At 45.7% G+C, this 20369-nt stretch overlaps 1 pseudogene; it reads left to right on the top strand.

The window, feature by feature from the left end:
- The first annotated feature begins 4138 nt into the window (after positions 1-4138).
- On the top strand, positions 4139-19150 carry LOC109907066 (metal transporter Nramp1-like; annotated as a pseudogene).
- The last annotated feature ends 1219 nt before the right edge of the window (positions 19151-20369 follow it).

Raw genomic sequence — 20369 nt, 5'->3', positions numbered from 1 at the left:
TTCAGACAGGAAGTGGAGAAAAAAGGGGCCTAGACCTTTTTATTTATCCGTTATTTTACCAGGTAAGTTGACTGAGAACACATTCTCATTTACAGCAACGACCTGGGGAATAGTTACAGGGGAGAGGAGGAGGATGAATGAGCCAATTGTAAATTGGGGATTATTAGGTGACTGTGATGGTTTGAAGGTCAGATTGGGAATTTAGCCAGGACACCGGGGTTAACACCCCTACTCTTACGATAAGTGCCATGGGATCTTTTAATGACCTCAGAAAGTCAGGACACCCATTTAACGTCCCATCCAAGAGACGGCACCCTACACAGGGCAGTGTCCCCAATCACTGCCCTGGGGCATTGGGATATATATATATTTTTTATATATATTTTTTTAGACCAATGGAAAGAGTGCCTCCTACTGGCCCTCCAACACCACTTCCAGCAGCATCTGGTCTCCCATCCAAGGACTGACCAGGACCAACCCTGCTTAGCTTCAGAAGCAAGCCAGCAGTGGTATGCAGGGTGGTATGCTGCATACCACTGCTGAAGAAGTTAAATAACATGAAAAGGAATACAGTGCAGACATTGTTAATGTTGTAAATGACTATTGTAGTTGGAAATGGCAGTTTTTTTTATGGAATATCTACATAGGCGTACAGAGGCCCATTATCAGCAACCATCACTCCTGTGTTCCAATGGCACGTTGTGTTAGCTAATCCAAGTTTATCATTTTAAAAGGCTAATTGATCATTAGAAAACGCTTTTGCAATTATGTTAGTACAGCTGAAAACTGTTGTTCTGATTAAAGAAGCAATAAAACTGGCCTTCTTTAGACTAGTTGAGTATCTGGAGCATCAGCATTTGTGGGTTCGATTACAGGCTCAAAATGGCCAGAAACAGAGATCTTTCTTCTGAAACTCGTCAGTCTATTCTTGTTCTGAGAAATGAAGGCTATTCCATGCGAGAAATTGCCAAGAAGTCCTCATCAAGAGGATAAGTACATTAGACTGTCTAGTTTGAGAAACAGATGCCTCACAAGTCCTCATCTGGCAGCTTCATTAAATAGTACCCGCAAAACACCAGTCTCAACAAGTTCCTCTGTCCAGTGTTTGTGTTCTTTTGCACATCTTAATCTTTATTTTTATTGGCCAGTCTGAGATATGGCTTATTCTTTGCAACTCTGCCTAGAAGGCCAGCATCCCGGAATTGCCTCTTCACTGTTGACGTTGAGACGGGTGTTTCGAGGGTACTATTTAATGAAGCTGCTAGATGAGGACTTGTGAGGCATCTGTTTCTCAAACTAGACAGTCTAGTCTAGTACTAATCCTCTTGCTCAGTTGTACACCGGGGCCTCCCCCCTCTTTTTATTCTGGTTAGGGCCAGTTTGCACTGTTCTGTGAAAGGAGTAGTATACATAATTGCAAAAGGGTTTTCTAATGATCAATTAACCTTTTAAAATTATAAACTTGTATTAGCTAACACAACGTGCCATTGGAACGCAGGAGTGATGGTTGCTGATAATGGGCCTCTGTACGCCTATGTAGATATTCCATAAAATATCTGCCATTTCCAGTCATTTACAACATTAACAATGTCTACACTGTATTTTTGATCAATTTGATGTTATTTTAATGAACAAAAAAATGCTTTTCTTTCAAAAACAAGGATATTTCGAAAGGACCCCAAACTTTTGAATGGTAGTGTAGGTAGGTAATTTATGGACATTACAATTAGACATTGTCATCGGCCCATTATTACATTAGAAGTTCTATCAAAAGCCCATTATCACATTAGAAGTTCTGTCAAAGGCCATTTATTACATTAGAAGGTCTGTCAAAAGCCCATTACTACATTGAAGTTCTGTCGTAGGCCCATTATTACACTAGAATCTCTGTCATAGGCCCATTATTACAATGCAATAAACTGTAGTATGATCTCTGCATACTGTGGAAAGGACGCCTCCTAGACGGAAAGGACGCCTCCTTTGTCGCCTCCTAGAGACCTAACCACCTAATTCTCTCTTCATAATGTAGTCAAATTCAGGTGTATGGTCTAATCAATCTGCTAGATGGCGCCCCAATGCCATACATTCATTGTTACCTCAACGGCTCTAGTCCTAGGGTTTTGTCTAGAAGGGATACAGCTTTTGTCAAAATTGACTTTTTGTCGCAGGTTTAGGATAACTAAGCAGCAGGTTAGGAGAATGAACGTAGCAAGTTAGGAGAATTAGGTTTAGGTTAGGAAAAGACTTAGGGTTAAGGTTAGCTAAAATGCTAAAATAAATACACTTTTGACTTCAAATTTGACAAAAGCTGTAATCATACTAGACATGACCTAGTCCTAAGGCTCGGACAAAGCCAGCCAGGTAGGCCGGGCACGTGATATACTGCACATTCATATCAAACACTGCCAAATGTGACTTTGCCCTCTCTCTTTTGATCTTTTTTGACTAATTGATATTTTGACCAATCAGATCAGCTCTGAAAAAGAGCTGATGTAAAAAGATGTGATGTGATTGGTTAAAAGACCAATTAGTGGAAAAAATATCAAAATGTGCATGCCTTTGTAAACACACCTTTACTGGCCTTCTCTTACCCTCAATGGCTCAGACACCAGTGGACTAGATAAGTTGCAATACGGTGCAACTATGATTTGAATGGATGGATGAGGTGTAAACTCACGAAGTTGGCTATTTTAAAACAGTAAGGCACACTATTTTCCTGATTACCTGATCGTCGATGAGGACTTATAAATGGACAGGTAGCCTACCTTTCGCTTTGAAGACGAGGATGAAGAGCTTCAGTTAAAACATCTTCTCTTTTCTGACGACAGGTAATGTGCCAGTAGGGTTGTAATATTGAGTGCTTTAGAGGAAAATGCAGACCTCTGTAGCGACACCATTTGATTTGTTACATTGACTATTAAAACGTGTGTACTGTACTGTACAGGTTGTGTTCAATGCATTATCATGCTATTTCCGTATTCAGTGCATGAAGTATAAAACATATTTCCATTGTCACCACGTTTGAGGGCAATATGTATTAACTGGCACCATAATACAATGAATTGTTGACAGCTAAAATGTGCATGCTTATTATTTGACTCAGTCAGTTCAATTGTTTGTGTGTGGCCTTTTTCAGCAAGACCCTGTAATGTGCAGTTTGTGGAAAGTCCCAGTTCTCTTTACATGGGTTGGATTAGTTTTGTGTATACAGTAAGCTATGGTATCTTTTGTGTTGCCTACAACACCACAACCTACCCTAAATTATAACACTTTGTGTTTGCAGAGAGAAACCCCCAGCCTGAGAACATCCACATCTCTTCTCTACCTCCCAGTCTTCCCACAGGCCAGGAGCCAACGCATGGAGAAGGTAAGGGAGCACTAGAAATAGAACAGTAAAGTGTACTATGATAGGAGCAGGTTCGGTTACGTTGGCTGGTTGTTTCAGCGGGAGTCCAAAAGAAGTTAGGGTTTGCATGACAAACACATCTCAGAAACCAAACCAGTTATCATGTGCAGACTGTGTGAAGTAACAATGTTTATTGTAAGCACAAGGGCAGGAAAACGACAGGTCAAGGCAGGCAGGGGTCGACATTCCAGAACAGAGGTACAGGTACAGGACGGCCAAGGTACAGGACACTGGGACTCAGAGATGAGGGCTGGGTCTAGTGGAGACCCAGGACCTCTCTTCCGGGCCATACCCCTCCCAGTCAACCATGTACTGGAATCGCCTGCCCAGAGGTCGAACATTCTGGAGGCGTCTCACCATGTATGCCAGTCGTCCGTTGATGAGACGAGGGAGAGGGGTGGGCATGGAAACAGGAGACAAGGGGCAGTTAGACATGGTTTTAACTCCAGACACAGAAAAGGTAGGAAAAATACGGAGGGTACGGGGCAACAGAGGACGAACAGCAGAGGGGCTATTGATCTTGGAGCAGTGGGAAAAGGTCTCGGCTTCTGGGGTAGTAGCCACGGCACTATAGCTTGACCTTCTTGGATACCGGTCGGTGCTGCTGAAGAGAAGTGGCCCGGGCCTTACTGAACCCCTCCCGGAGGTCCTGGTACTCTGCGGAGCAGGGTCCGGGGAAATTTCCAAGCCCCCAGGAAGATGTCCTGGGGCAGGCAGAGCTGACTTCAGGCAATGAGAGAGGCAGGACAGGTTCCAGCCCATGTTGGCACCAGTAGCCCAGTCAATGGAGGGATTGTGTTGCTGGAGCCAAGAGAATCCCAATACCATGGGAACCTGCAGAGACTCAACCAGCAGGAATTGGATCGTCTCGCTGTGGTTCCGCGACACTCGTAGGTTTACTGGGGTGGTCTGGTGGGTGACCCGACCTATAGAGCGCCCATCCAGGACTCTAACACCCATGGAAATGGAGAGGGGTTGAGTGGGGATGCCCAGCTCGGACACCCCGAGTCGATGAGTACCTGGAGAGACTTGGAATGGCCGCCCCACAGCAGGGTGGCATGGAGAGGTGGGCGAGTAAGGGGAGAAGAATAATTCTCTTTAAGACCCACCAGAGTACTCACTCCGATGAATGAGCTGGGTCTCTTGAAGGGACAGGTAGACACATAATGACTGAAAGTACCGCAATACAGACAACTCTGGGTGTGCAGTCTGCGTACGCATTTGGCTGGAGGCAGCCTAGCCCTGCCGAGCTGCATCGGCTCGGGAACAGGCAACTCGGCGGTCTTCGGAGTCTTTTGGAGGAACTCGGGTAAGCTCGGATCCTCTCGGGGAATTCCGGAGTTCATCAGATGCAAGGTGGGATCCTTGAGTGAGCGATTGGGACCGTTATCAGACCACTTCTCCCTACTACATTCCCATAACCATCCATGGATCTGGAAGTTTAAGGGGATGAGTGAGTTGAGATCCAACGGTAGTTCCCGGGCTGCAAGCTCGTCCTTTAAAAAATCTGTGCAGGAATGCGTCGAACAGCGCTTCTGGGTTCCAGGTACCCTCCGCTGCACCGCATAGAGCCTCAAACTTCTCACCTTCCTCACAAATACCTCCAGACTGAGCAGGCAACGTATTATTGCTCCCACACCGCCATGGCCCAGGCGAGTGCCCTACCGGACTTCAGCATAATAATGTACGCTATCTTTGAGCGGTCCGAGGGGAACGAAGAAGGCTGCAGCTCGAAAAGGAGGGAGCATTGGGAGCGAAAGGCCTAGCAGGTTCTGGAATCTCCATCGTAGCACTCCAGGAAACCGGGGTGACGGCGCTGCTATCAGCCGGGTTACTGAGGGGCTGGGAGGTTCCCGTCATTGTAAGCTGCCTAGTAGGCAAGCCAAGGAATTGCTCCTGCAAAGCATCTAATGCTAGGTCGTGACGTCCGGCCACGTCATGGAACCCTTCCATCAGACCACGAAGCATCTCCTTGTGTCTACCAATGAGGGCTCCTTGGGAGGAGATGGCATTGCAGAGCTGGTCCAACACAGGTATAAATACACAAGGGATAATGGGGAAGATGGCCAACACCTGGAGGGGGGTGGAGACAAGCACAAGGACAATAATCACCAATCTTATGTACATTACAATGTAACCTGCCTGCCTTGTAGCAGTGATTATAAACTCAGCAAAAAAAGAAACGTCCTCTCACGGTCAACTGTGTTAATTTTCAGCAAACTTAACATGTGTAAATATTTTATGAACATACAAGATTCAATAACTGAGACATAAACAGACATGTGACTAATAGAAATGGAAAAATGTGTCCCTGAACAAAGGGGGTGGGTCAAAATCAAAAGTTACAGTCAGTATCTGGTGTGGCCACCAGATTTGCCAGTTCTTGCTGTGAGATGTTACCCCATTCTTCCACCAAGGCACCTGCAAGTTCCTGGACATTTCTGGGGGGAATGGCCCTAGCCCTCACCCTCCGATCCAACAGGTCCCAGACGTGCTCAATGGGATTGAGATCCGGGGTCTTCGCTGGCCATGGTAGAACACTGACATTCCTGTCTTGCAGGAAATCACACACAGAACAAGCAGTATGGCTGGTGACATTGTCATGCTGGAGGGTCATGTCAGGATGAGCCTGCAGGAAGGGTACCACATGAGGGAGGAGGATGTCTTCCCTGTAACGCACAGCGTAGAGATTGCCTGCAATGACAACATGCTCAGTCTGATGATGCTGTGACACACCGCGACACACCTCCAAAACGATCCTGTTCCAGAGTACAGGCCTCGATGTAACGCTCATTCCTTTGACAATAAACGTGAATCCGACCATCACCCTTGGTGAGACAAAACCGCGACTCGTCAGTGAAGAGCACTTTTTGCCAGCCCTGTCTGGTCCAGCGACGGTGGGTTTGTGCCCATAGGCAACGTTGTTACCGGTGATGTCTGGTAAGGACCATCCTTGCAACAGGCCGACAAGCACTCAGTCCAGCCTCTCTCAGCCTATTGTGGACAGTCTGAGCACTGATTGAGGGACTGTGCATTCCTGGTGTAACTCGGGCAGTTGTTGCCATCCTGTGCCTGTCCCGCAGGTGTGATGTTCGGATGTACTGATCCTGTGCAGGTGTTGTTACACGTGCTCTGCCACTGCAAGGATGATCAGCTGTCTGTCCTGTCTCCCTGTAGTGCTGTCTTAGGCGTCTCACAGTACGAACATTGCAATTTATTGCCCTGGCCACATCTGCAGTCCTCATGCCTCCTTGCAGCATGCCTAAGGCACGTTCACACAGATGAGCAGGGACCCTGGGCATCTTTCTTTTGGTGCTTTTCAGAGTCAGTACATAGGCCTCTTTAGTGTCCTAAGTTTTCATAACTGTGACCTTAATTTCCTACCGTCTGTAATCTGTTTGTGTCTTAACAACCGTTCCACAGGTGCATGTTCATTCATTGTTTATGGTTCATTGAACAAGCATGGGAAACAGTGTTTAAACCCTTTACAATGAAGATCTGTGAAGTTATGTTTATTTGTATGAATATGAATGAATGAGTTCTTGTACAATCCTCCATGACAAACTATCCTGAGTAGGTCCCAGTCATGGTTGTCCTGAAAGACAGGGTCCTGAAAAAGGGATGTTTCTTTTTTTCTGAGTTTATATGTGCTCTCTGAGTGGATAAACATTGTAGTGCCCTCTGTTTGTTCAGGGAAAAGTTGTAGTGCCCCCCCCCTTTGTTCAGGGACACATTATTCAATTTATGTTGGTCACATGTGTCACGCCCTGACCATAGAGAGCTGTTTATTCTCTGTGTTGGTTCGGGCGTGACAGTGACTAGGGCGGGTTATCTAAGTGATTATTGATCTATGTTGGCCTGGTATGGTTCCCAATCAGAGACAGCTGTTTATCGTTGTCTCTGATTGGGGATCATATTTTGGCAGCCATTTTCCCATTGTGCTTTGTGGGATCTTGTCTAGGTATACTTGCCAGTGAACATTATATCAGCGTCACGGTTCATTTGTGAGCTTTATTGCTTTTGTTCTTTGAGTTTTTCTCTTCCTAATTAAAAGGATGGAAACATACCACGCTGCATCTTGGTCCACTCCTTATAATGATCGTGACGACATGTCTGTGGAACTTGTTCAGATTATGTCTCAGTTGTTGAATATTGTTATGTTCATATAAATATTTACACATGTTAAGTTTGCTGAAAATAAACGCAGTTGACAGTGAGAGGATGTTTCTTTTTTTGCTGAGTTTAATTTATTTCAATGCTGTGTTGCTTCTAGACATTGTTGTTGACGTTATTATCATGTCTAGTGGCTCTTTATTTCAGCATGAAGTCTGTAAATCAACACACATTCCTCATCTAGATCTGTTCCTGTTGAACAATTAGACACTGCAGGTGAACATCTTCAAAGGGTTAAGGCTGCCCTTTCACCCTCAGGCTGAATGCCAACATTTGGGTTTTTCCTGGTGTAGGCACATTGTCTTAAGTCAGAGAGCTTGTTGATTCCACCTGCACTGATCGTTTAAGGGATGAGCGTCGCGTAGGAGTGACGCGATCTGATGTAAGACAATGAATGGGTGTAGGCTAGGTGTGTTCTAGCCTGGGACAACCATGACTGGGACCTACTCAGGATAGTTTGTCATGGAGGATTGTGCAAGAACTCATTCATTTATTAATTCAAGGTCAATTGAATTGAGAGATGAGATCCTCTTAGACTCACCTATAACTCTGCCCTATTTACAAGTCAACCCCTGGATCAATTAGATGTATTGATCTGTTAATTGCTTTAACTGTCTGTCGATGACTAAATAATACCAGGTATCAGGCTGTGGAGCGTTTGTGATGGTAAGAAGATCAAATGACAGTGGCTCGGCTCTCATCACCACTAACATCATATAAAACCTTACAGTAGCTAAATGAAAATCAGAGTTAAAGATTTTGAACCCAGTCTCGTCCCTACAGAGCTTTCTGAACCTACACTTGTCCCATTTCTCTCGGGTGTTGCTGACCCGCTCCATCGCCATCACGCCCACCCTTCTGGTAGCCATCTTCAAGGACATCACCCATGAACAACTTCCTCAACGTGTTGCAGAGCATGCAGGTTGTTTTGTTTAAAAATAAATACATTTCTTTAAGCAGATGAGTCAGGTCAGACAGCAGATCCCCTTTATCTAGTTTCATGTCCACACCCCAGCTCAACCCTTACTCTATCCTCAACCCTAACCCTCAACCCTAACCCTAATCCTAACCCCCCCCATGCCTACACTAGGGTGACCACATGTCCCACATTGTGTGGGGAAGTCCTGCATTTTGTCCCTTTGTCCTGTGTCCTGCAACCAAACAATCATATCCCGCATTTGATCAACAAATTCAAGCACCACTACTTTAGAAAAAAAGGTAGATTTGTCCCGTATTTCAGTCAGACATTCCAACCAGTCTCTTGCAGTCACGTTTGGCTTTATGAAAGGATATACACTGCATAAAAAAATAAAGGGAACACTTAGCCAACACAATGTAAATCAAAGTCAATCACACTTCTGTGAAATCAAACTGTCCACTTAGGAAGCAACACTGATTGACAATACATTTCACATGCTGTTGTGCAAATGGAATAGACAACAGGTGGAAATTCTAGGCAATTAGCAAGACACCCCCAATAAAGGAGTGGTTCTGCAGGTGGTGACCACAGACCACTTCTCAGTTCCTATGCTTCCTGGCTGATGTTTTGGTCACTTTTGAATGCTGGTGGGGATTTCCCTCTAGTGGTAGCATGAGACGGAGTCCCACACAAGTGGCTCAGGTAGTGCAGCTCATCCAGGCTGGCACATCAATGCGAGCTGTGGCAAGAAGGTTTGCTGTGTCTGTCAGCGTAGTGTCCAGAGCTTAGAGGCGCTACCAGGAGACAGGCCAGTACATCAGGAGATGTGGAGGAGGCCGTAGGAGGGCAACAACCCAGCAGCAGGACCGCTACCTCCGCCTTTGTGCAAGGAGGAGCACGAGGAGCACTGCCAGAGCCCTGCAAAATGACCTCCAGCAGGCCACAAATGTGCATGTGTCTGTAGATGGTAGATGGTATCGAGTACAGTATATACATATGAGATGAGATGAGTATGTAAACGAAGTGGCATAGTTAAAGTGGCTAGTGATACATGTATTACATAAGGATGCAGTCGATGATATAGAGTACAGTATATACGTATGCATATGAGATGAATAATGTAGGGTAAGTAACATTATATAAGGTAGCATTGTTTAAAGTGGCTAGTGATATATTTACATCATTTCCCATCAATTCCCATTATTAAAGTGGCTGGGGTTGAGTCAGTGTCAGTGTCAGTGTGTTGGCAGCAGCCACTCAATGTTAGTGGTGGCTGTTTAACAGTCTGATGGCCTTGAGATAGAAGCTAGAAGATAGAAGATAGAAGCAGCTTTGATGCACCTGTACTGACCTCGCCTTCTGGATGATAGCGGGGTGAACAGGCAGTGGCTCGGGTGGTTGATGTCCTTGATGATCTTTATGGCCTTCCTGTAACATCGGGTGGTGTAGGTGTCCTGGAGGGCAGGTAGTTTGCCCCCAGTGATGCGTTGTGCAGACCTCACTACCCTCTGGAGAGCCTTACGGTTGTGGGCGGAGCAGTTGCCGTACCAGGCGGTGATACAGCCCGCCAGGATGCTCTCGATTGTGCATCTGTAGAAGTTTGTGAGTGCTTTTGGTGACAAGCCGAATTTCTTCAGCCTCCTGAGGTTGAAGAGGCGCTGCTGCGCCTTCTTCACGATGCTGTCTGTGTGAGTGGACCAATTCAGTTTGTCTGTGATGTGTATGCCGAGGAACTTAAAACTTGCTACCCTCTCCACTACTGTTCCATCGATGTGGATAGGGGGGTGTTCCCTCTGCTGTTTCCTGAAGTCCACAATCATCTCCTTAGTTTTGTTGACGTTGAGTGTGAGGTTATTTTCCTGACACCACACTCCGAGGGCCCTCACCTCCTCCCTGTAGGCCGTCTCGTCGTTGTTGGTAATCAAGCCTACCACTGTTGTGTCGTCCGCAAACTTGATGATTGAGTTGGAGGCGTGCGTGGCCACGCAGTCGTGGGTGAACAGGGAGTACAGGAGAGGGCTCAGAATGCACCCTTGTGGGGCCCCAGTGTTGAGGATCAGCGGGGTGGAGATGTTGTTGCCTACCCTCACCACCTGGGGCGGCCCGTCAGGAAGTCCAGTACCCAGTTGCACAGGGCGGGGTCGAGACCCAGGGTCTCGAGCTTGATGACGAGCTTGGAGGGTACTATGGTGTTGAATGCCGAGCTGTAGTCGATGAACAGCATTCTCACATAGGTATTCCTCTTGTCCAGATGGGTTAGGGCAGTGTGCAGTGTGGTTGAGATTGCATCGTCTGTGGACCTATTTGGGCGGTAAGCAAATTGGAGTGGGTCTAGTGTGTCAGGTAGGGTGGAGGTGATATGGTCCTTGACTAGTCTCTCAAAGCACTTCATGATGACTGAAGTGAGTGCTACGGGGCGGTAGTCGTTTAGCTCAGTTACCAGTTAGCTTTCTTGGGAACAGGAACAATGGTGGCCCTCTTGAAGCATGTGGGAACAGCAGACTGGTATAGGGATTGATTGAATATGTCCGTAAACACACCGGCCAGCTGGTCTGCGCATGCTCTGAGGGCGCGGCTGGGGATGCCGTCTGGGCCTGCAGCCTTGCGGGGGTTAACACGTTTAAATGTCTTACTCACCTCAGCTGCAGTGAAGGAGAGTCCGCATGTTTTCGTTGCAGGCCGTGTCAGTGGCACTGTATTGTCCTCAAAGCAGGCAAAAAAGTTATTTAATCTGCCTGGGAGCAAGACATCCTGGTCCGTGACTGGGCTGGATTTCTTCTTGTAGTCCGTGATTGACTGTAGACCCTGCCACATGCCTCTTGTGTCTGAGCCGTTGAATTGAGATTCTACTTTGTCTCTGTACTGATGCTTAGCTTGTTTGATAGCCTTGCGGAGGGAATAGCTGCACTGTTTGTATTTGGTCATGTTACCAGTCACCTTGCCCTGATTAAAAGCAGTAGTTCGCACTTTCAGTTTCACGCGAATGCTGCCATCAATCCACGGTTTCTGGTTAGGGAATGTTTTAATCGTTGCTATGGGAACGACATCTTCAACGCATGTTCTAATGAACTCGCACACCGAATCAGCGTATTCGTCAATATTGTTATCTGACGCAATACGAAACATATCCCAGTCCACGTGATGGAAGCAGTCTTGGAGTGTGGAGTCAGCTTGGTCGGACCAGCGTTGGACAGACCTCAGCGTGGGAGCCTCTTGTTTTAGTTTCTGTCTGTAGGCAGGGATCAACAAAATGGAGTCGTGGTCAGCTTTTCCGAAAGGAGGGCGGGGCAGGGCCAATCATTGTTCTTCCTCTGTTAACTGCAAGGAAATACATGCTGTCATCATTGCTTTGCACAAAAATGGCTTCACAGGCAAGGACATAAATGCCAGTAAGATTTAACCTAAATCAACCATTTATCGGATCATCAAGAACTTCAAGGAGAGCGGTTCAATTGTTATGAAGAAGGCTTCAGGGCACCCAAGAAAGTCCAGCAAGCGCCAGGACCGTCTCCTCTAGTTGATTCAGCTGCAGGATCGGGGAACCACCAGTACAGAGCTTGCTCAGGAATGGCAGCAGGCAGGTGTGAGTGCATCTGCACGTACAGTGAGGCGAAGACTTTTGGAGGATGGCCTGGTGTCAAGAAGGGCAGCAAAGAAGCCACTTCTCTCCAGGAAAAACATCAGGGACAGACTGATATTCTGCAAAAGGTACAGGGATTGGACTGCTGAGGACTGGGGTAAAGTCATTTTCTCTGATGATTCCCCTTTCGATTGTTTGGGGCATCCGGAAAAAAGCTTGTCCTGAGAAGACAAGGTGAGCGCTACCATCAGTCCTGTGTCATGCCAAAAGTAAAGCATCCCGAGACCATTCATGTGTTGGGTTGCTTCTCAGCCAAGGGAGTGGGCTCACTCACAATTTTGCCAAAGAACACGGCCTTGAATAAAGAATGGTACCAACACATCCTCCGAGAGCAACTTCTCCCAACCATCCAGGAACAGTTTGGTGACGAACAACACCTTTTCCAGCATGTACCTTGCCATAAGGCAAAAGTGATAACTAAGTGGCTTGGGGAACAAAACATTGATATTTTGGGTCCAAGGCCAGGAAACTCCCCAGAACTTCATCCCATTGAGAACTTGTGTTCAATCCTCAAGAGGCGAGTAGACAAACAAAAACCCACAAATTCTGACAAACCCAAGCATTGATGATGCAAGAATGGGCTGCCTTCAGTCAGAATGTGGCACAGAAGTTAATTGACAGCATGCCAGGACGGATTGCAGATGTCTTGAAAAAGAAGGGTCAACACTGCAAATATTGACTCTTTGCATCAACTTCATGTAATTGTCAATAAAAACCTTTGACACCTATGAAATGCTTGTAATTATACTTCAGTATTCCATAGTAACATCTGACAAAAATATGTAAGACACTGAAGCAGCAGACTTTGTGGAAATTAATATTTGTGTCATTCTCAAAACTTTTTGCCACGACTGTAGGCCTACATTGAACACCACACATTGGCTGCTAATGTAGGTTGAATGATAGAACAGCAATTTCCATGTTAAAATGTTATGGGATGCATTTTCTCCATATTGTTTTATGGGGACACCTACATTATGATCAAATAGCCACAGTAGCCCACTTGGCCAAGGTAAAAACTGTACTTGGAAGTGGGTACATTCTCAGTGTTTACAGAATTGTCACAACTTTGAAGTTTGCATTGGTGCTGACCATTTTTGTTCATGTTTTACATTTTTAAATGTAACCTTTATTTAACTAGCCAAGTCAGTTAAGAACAAATTCTTATTTACAATGACGGCCTACAGCGGCCAAACCTGGACGACTTGCGCCACCCTATGGAACTCCCAATCAGCCTGGATTCGACAAGGGAGTCTGCCTGGCCGGTTCCCCTCTTTCCACTGGGATTCTCTGCCTCTAACCCTATTACAGGGGCTGAGTCACTGGCTTGCTGGGGCTCTCTCATGCCGTCCCTGGAGGGGGTGCGTCACCTGAGTGGGTTGATTCACTGTTGTGGTCATCCTGTCTGGGTTGGCGCCCCCCCCCTGGGTTGTGCCGTGGCGGAGATCTTTGTGGGCTATACTCAGCCTTGTCTCAGGATGGTAAGTTGGTGGTTGAAGATATCCCTCTAGTGGTGTGGGGGCTGTGCTTTGGCAAAGTGGGTGGGGTTATATCCTTCCTGTTTGGCCCTGTCCGGGGGTGTCCTCGGATGGGGCCACAGTGTCTCCTGACCCCTCCTGTCTCAGCCTCCAGTATTTATGCTGCAGTAGTTTATGTGTCGGGGGGCTGGGGTCAGTTTGTTATATCTGGAGTACTTCTCCTGTCCTATTCGGTGTCCTGTGTGAATCTAAGTGTGCGTTCTCTAATTCTCTCCTTCTCTCTTTCTTTCTCTCTCTCGGAGGACCTGAGCCCTAGGACCATGCCCCAGGACTACCTGACATGATGACTCCTTGCTGTCCCCAGTCCACCTGGCCATGCTGCTGTTCCAGTTTCAACTGACCTGAGCCCTAGGACCATGCCCCAGGACTACCTGACATGATGACTCCTTGCTGTCCCCAGTCCACCTGGCCATGCTGCTGCTCCAGTTTCAACTTCCACCTGACTGTGCTGCTGCTCCAGTTTCAACTGTTCTGCCTTATTATTATTCGACCATGCTGGTCATTTATGAACATTTGAACATCTTGGCCATGTTCTGTTATAATCTCCACCCGGCACAGCCAGAAGAGGACTGGCCACCCCACATAGCCTGGTTCCTCTCTAGGTTTCTTCCTAGGTATTGGCCTTTCTAGGGAGTTTTTCCTAGCCACCGTGCTTCTACACCTGCATTGCTTGCTGTTTGGGGTTTTAGGCTGGGTTTCTGTACAGCACTTTGAGATATCAGCTGATGTACGAAGGGCTATATAAATAAATTTGATTTGAGTCTGTAGTGACGCCTACTAGCACTGAGATGCATTGTCTTAGACCTCTGTGCCACTCGAGAGCCCGTGTGGGCTACAATATCCCTATTGTTCTGCATTTTGGGTATTTTAAGCGTGGACACCTTAGACCACACCCCAGCTCAATCCTAACCCTAGCCTCAACCCTAACCCTACCTTCATGTCCACAACCCAGTTCCACCCTAACTCTAGCCTCAACCCTAACCATAAACCCAACCCTAGTTGTATCTCCACAGCCTGGTTCAACCCTAGCCTTTACCCTAACCCTAACCCTAGCTTCATGTCCACAACCCGGTCCAACCCTAACCCCTGTCTCAACCACAAACCTAGCTCTAGCTTCAGCTCCACACCCCGGCTCAACCGTAACCCTAATCCCAGGCAAGCTGTTGCATTCCAACAGAGTAGTTGGTTGATGATTTCTGTTTCTGTCACTCAGCTGCCATTCCATCAGATTAGTTGGTTAATGCTTTCTGTTTCTCTCTCTCAGCAGCCATTCCAACAGAGTAGTTGGTTAATGCTTTCTGTTTCTCTCACTCAGCTGCCATTCCAACAGAGTAGTTGGTTAATGCTTTCTGTTTCTCTCACTCAGCTGCCATTCCAACAGAGTAGTTGGTTAATGCTTTCTGTTTCTCTCACTCAGCTGCCATTTACTCTGATTCCCATCCTCACTTTCACCAGTTTGTCATCCCTCATGACTGAATTAGCCAATGGATTGTAAGTATACTGTGAATATGCTGAAAACGTTACAATTTTAGCTACATTAAATGTTATATTTTAAAGAACATCATACGATAATATGAGAAGATTCAACTTACAATTTTTGGGATCCGAATGATTTCTGTTGCTATCACAATTCTTTCAGATTTTGGAAGATTGGGGAGGAGTTGTGATCCTGCTGGTGTGTTGTATCAACATGTACTTTGTGGTCATCTATGTGACCGTTTTGGACAGCGTGTGGCTGTATGTGCTGGCTGCTTTTCTTTGCATAGGATATTTGGGATTTGTAGGTTACCTGGTAAGTATTTATTTTAGTTTAGGCTGTTTATTTATTACTGAAAGCTTTGTGTGGTCAGTTTATACATTGATTATACATTGTACTGAATCTCTCACACCCCTTTCTCCCCTCTGTCTCTCCGTCCCTTTCTCCCTCTCTCTAGGTGTTGTTTAGTCTGATAGCATTAGGCGTGTCCTGTCTGGATGTCAACGGCAGGGTCAGGAACGACACCACAGTTCTGATACAGCAGCTGTGTGTGTGCGTGTATGCGTGTGCGTGTGCGTGTGCATGCGTGTGCGTGTGTGCGTGTGTGTGTGTGTGTGTGTGTGTGTGTGTGTGTGTGGCTATGTGAGGATCCTTGGGATATTTTTAAGTTAATTGACATATTAATTAATGGTAATAGGATTTGCTTTGTGATGAGTCTAGAAAATTATTGTGAAATGGTACTGTAAATGTCAATATATTATTTATTCACTTAGTGACTGAATTACATCTTGAAATGGTTAACTCAAATAGATTCTCCTATTTTTTGGTATGTGGTGGTCAATGAGATCTACCATAGAAAAATGGTAAATGGTTTCATAATGTCGGTGCTTGACAGAAGCCTAGCATTCCTCAACTCCTGAAACTACTTTTCCATTAGATGTCATTGACCATCACATAAATATTAGGGCCATCTATTTGATGTGCTATGAGATCAGTTTGCCCTCTACCTGTTTGTTTGTTTGTCTTGTCTGTATAATCTTTAAAAATATCAAATAAAAAAACCTTGATTACATTTTTTTATCGTACAGTCTGTACAGTCGCACCTCCAGCTTTGGGCCAGTAACCGAAAGGTTGCTGGATCGAATCCCAGAGCTGACAATCTGTCGTTCTTCCCCTGAGCAAGGCAGTTAACCCACTGTTCCCCAGGCACCGATGACGTGGTTGCTGATTAAGGCAGCCCACCGCACCTCTCTAATTCAGAGGTATTGCGTTAAATGCAGAAGACATTTCAGTTGAATGCATTCAGTTGTACAAGGGACAAGATATCTCCCTTTCCAAATATCACCTTCAAGGCTCATTGCATAGCCTCACAGCACAGGTTTCATAATGCACGTGCTTGACAGAAGCCTAGCATTCTGCCACAGGGAGGCACTGTTGACTAAAACTCATGGTAATGTTTAAAAGTACCAGACTACCAGTACTGTAGTCTGAACAACAAACATTTAATGCCATGAGTTTTTACATATTGTGAAAGTGCATCACTTTATTTTTATTTGTACCTCCACCATGTTCACCTTATTTCACCTCAAATATAAGTCTTGATTGCTTCTGGATGTAATTGCTACCGCTAATGTTGTTGATTGGAATTCTTACACTAGTATGCACAATTGTGTCATTACATTTCCTGTAGAAGACTGGTAGAGTCATTGTTATAAGAGTTTAGCATATTTCAGTCCTCAAGTGCCGTGCTGTGACTGTGAAATAGAGCGCCAAACAGGTTTTCTTTGCATTGTGGTGGCTGGGAACGTTTTCCTGTCATTGAGGCAGCAGCCTTATGTAAGGAGGAGTTTTTGTTTTTCTCTATGAGCCAATCTTTCCCTGCATAGGCCTCTCTCACAGCCTGTCCAGCAGGCCCCTTTCCTGGAAACATAGCCCAGCAGAGGCCACTAAGGGGCAGGGGAAGGAGGAGGGAGGGGAGGGGAGGGGAGGTGGGCTTCCAGCAAATCACATGATCCTAGACCTAAAGTCCCAGTCCTACATAAAGCTCAGATGTGATCTTCATAGTCGCCATAGCCAAGTATGGAGGGGGCAGACATTGAACATGTATGCTAGATTTACAGAGTCTGATTGGAGATACAGTTGAAGTCGGAAGTTTACATACACCTTAGCCAAATACATTTAAAGTCAGTTTTTCACAATTCCTGACATTTAATCCTAGTAATAATTCCCTGTTTTAGGTCAGTTAGGATCACCACTTTATTTTAAGAATGTGAAATGTCAGAATAATAGTAGAGAGAATTATTTATTTCAGCTTTTATTTCTTTCATCACATTCCCAGCAGGTCAGAAGTTTACATACACTCAATTATGATTTGGTAGCATTGCCTTCAAATTGTTTAACTTGGGTCAAACGTTTCGGGTAGCTTTCCACAAGCTTCCCACAATAAGTTGGGTGAATTTTGGCCCATTCCTCCTGACAGAGCTGGTGTAACTGAGTCAGGTTTGTAGGCCTCCTTGCTAGCACACGCTTTTTCAGTTCTGCCAACAAATTTTCCATAGCATTGAGGTCAGGGCTTTGTGATGGCCACTCCAATACCTTGACTTTGTTGTCCTTAAGCCATTTTGCCACAACTTTGGAAGTATGCTTGGGGTCATTGTCCATTTGGAAGATACATTTACGACCAAGCTTTAACTTCCTGACTGATGTCTTGAGATGTTGCTTCAATATAGCCACATCATTTTCATTCCTTATGAAGCCATCTATTTTGTGAAGTGCACCAGTCCCTCCTGCAGCATAGCACCCCCACAACATGATGCTGCCACCCCCGTGCTTCGCGATTGGGATGGTGTTCTTCGGCTTGCAAGTCTCCCCCTTTCTCCTCCAAACATAACGATGGTTATTATGGCCAAACCATTCTATTTTTTGTTTCATCAGACCTGAGGACATTTCTCCAAAAAGTACAATCTTTGTCCCCATGTGCAGTTGCAAACCGTAGTCTGGCTTTTTTATGGCAGTTTTGGAGCAGTGGCTTCTTCCTTGCCATTCAGGTTATGTTGATATAGGACTCGTTTTACTGTGGATATAGATACTTTTGTACCTTTTTCCTCCAGCATCTTCACAAGGTACTTTGCTGTTGTTCTGGGATTGATTTGCACCTATTGCACTAAAGTACGTTCATCTCTAGGAGACAGAACACGTCTCCTTCCTGAGCGGTAAGATGGCTGCGTGGTCCCATGGTGTTTATACTTGCATACTATTGTTTGTACAGATGAACGTGGTACCTTCAGGCATTCGGAAATTCCTCCCAAGGATGAACCAGACTTGTGGAGGTCTACAAAAAGAGTGGAGGTCTTGGCTGATTTCTTTGGATTTTCCCGTAATGTCAAGCAAAGAGGCACTGAGTTTGAAGGTCGGCCTTGAAATACATCCACAGGTACACCTCCAATAGACTCAAATGATGTCAATTACCCTATCAGAAGCTTCTAAAGCCATGACATCATTTTCTGAAATTTTCCAAGCTGTTTAAAGGCACAGTCAACTTAGTGTATGTAAACTTCTGACCCACTGGAATTGTGATACAGTGAAATATAAGTGAAATAATCTGTCTGTAAACAATTGTTGGAAAAATTACTTGTCATGCGCAACGTAGATGTGCTAACCGATTTGCCAAAACTGTAGTTTGTTATCAACAAATTTGTGGAAGTTGTAAAACAAGTTTTATTGACTCCAACTTAAGTGTATGTAAACTTCCGACTTCAACTGTATGTAATATGCTTAATTACATGTTTAGGTTAATGTTTAATTTAAACAGTGTATTCCCAAATTAATATTGTGTTGATATTGTGTCATATTTTTTTTTTTACAGAATTTAATAAGATGAAGTATGATGGTGAATGATAACTATCTGCACATTTGTATTGTTTTGTACAAAGATTGATAGATCCTGATTCTCTGACCTTGCTCTTTTCAGATAACTAAGATTGGAACTAAAGAATAAGATAGGACATTTAAAATTACTTTGTCTAATTATTTATTTTAAAAAAGCTTTCCTTGAAACTTAAAATGTTCAACTCAATTATCTTTCAGTGATTATTTGGGAAATCAAATGCTGCTGTTGTCACGTTCGTCGTACGAAGGAGACCAAGGTGCAGCGTGGTAAGTGTACATTCTTCTTTATTATAAGAACGAACACTGAACAAACAAACAAAAATAACAAAACGAACCGTGAAGCTAATATGAGTAGTGCAGACCGGCAACTAAACATAGAACAAGAATCCACAAACACAAAAGGGAAAATGGCTACCTAAATATGACCCCCAATCAGAGACAACGATCAACAGCTGCTTATGATTGGGAACCATATCAGGCCACCATAGGCATACATACTACCTAGACCTACAAAACCCCTAGACAATACAAAAACTAGCATACCCACCCTAGTCACACCCTGACCTAACCAACATAATAAAGATAACAGAGATATCTCAGGTCAGGGCGTGACAGTACCCCCCCCAAAGGTGCGGACTCCCGGCCGCAAACCTGAACCTATAGGGGCCCGTCGTTGGAGGTTCCGGACTGTGGCCCGTCGTTGGAGGTTCCGGACTGTGGCCCGTCGTTGGAGGTCCCGGACTGTGGCCCGTCATTGGAGGTTCCGGACTGTGGCCCGTCGCCGGAAGCTCTGGACTGGGAACTGTCGCCGGAAGCTCTGGACTGGGAACTGTCGCCGGAAGCTCTGGATTGGGTACTGTCCCCGGAAGCTCTGGATTGGGTACTGTCCCCGGAAGCTCTGGATTGGGTACTGTCGCCGGAAGCTCTGGATTGGGTACTGTCGCCGGAAGCTCTGGACTGCGGAGGCGCACTGGATATCTGGTGCGTGGTGCCGGCACTGGTGGTACCCGGGCTGGGAACACGCACCTAAGGGCGAGTGCGAGGAGCAGGCACAGGACGTACTGAACTGTGGAGGCACACCGGAGGCCTGGTGCATGGTGCTGGCACTGGTGGTTCCCGGGCTGGTGACACGCACCTCAGGGCGCAGGATATCCTGGTCCAAGGAGGTGTACTGGAGACCAGGAGCGCTGAGCCGACACCATCCTTCCTGGCTGGATGCCCATTCTAGTCCGGCAAATGCGAGGAGCTGGAATAGAGTGCACCGGGCTATGAATGCGAACTGGAGACACCCTGCGCATCACTGCATATAACGGTGCCTGACCAGTCAC

Source organism: Oncorhynchus kisutch, linkage group LG17, assembly GCF_002021735.2.
Source record: "Oncorhynchus kisutch isolate 150728-3 linkage group LG17, Okis_V2, whole genome shotgun sequence".
Taxonomy (NCBI): domain Eukaryota; kingdom Metazoa; phylum Chordata; class Actinopteri; order Salmoniformes; family Salmonidae; genus Oncorhynchus; species Oncorhynchus kisutch.
Note: the sequence above shows the minus strand (reverse complement) of the source record. Positions and strands in the feature narration are given on the sequence as shown.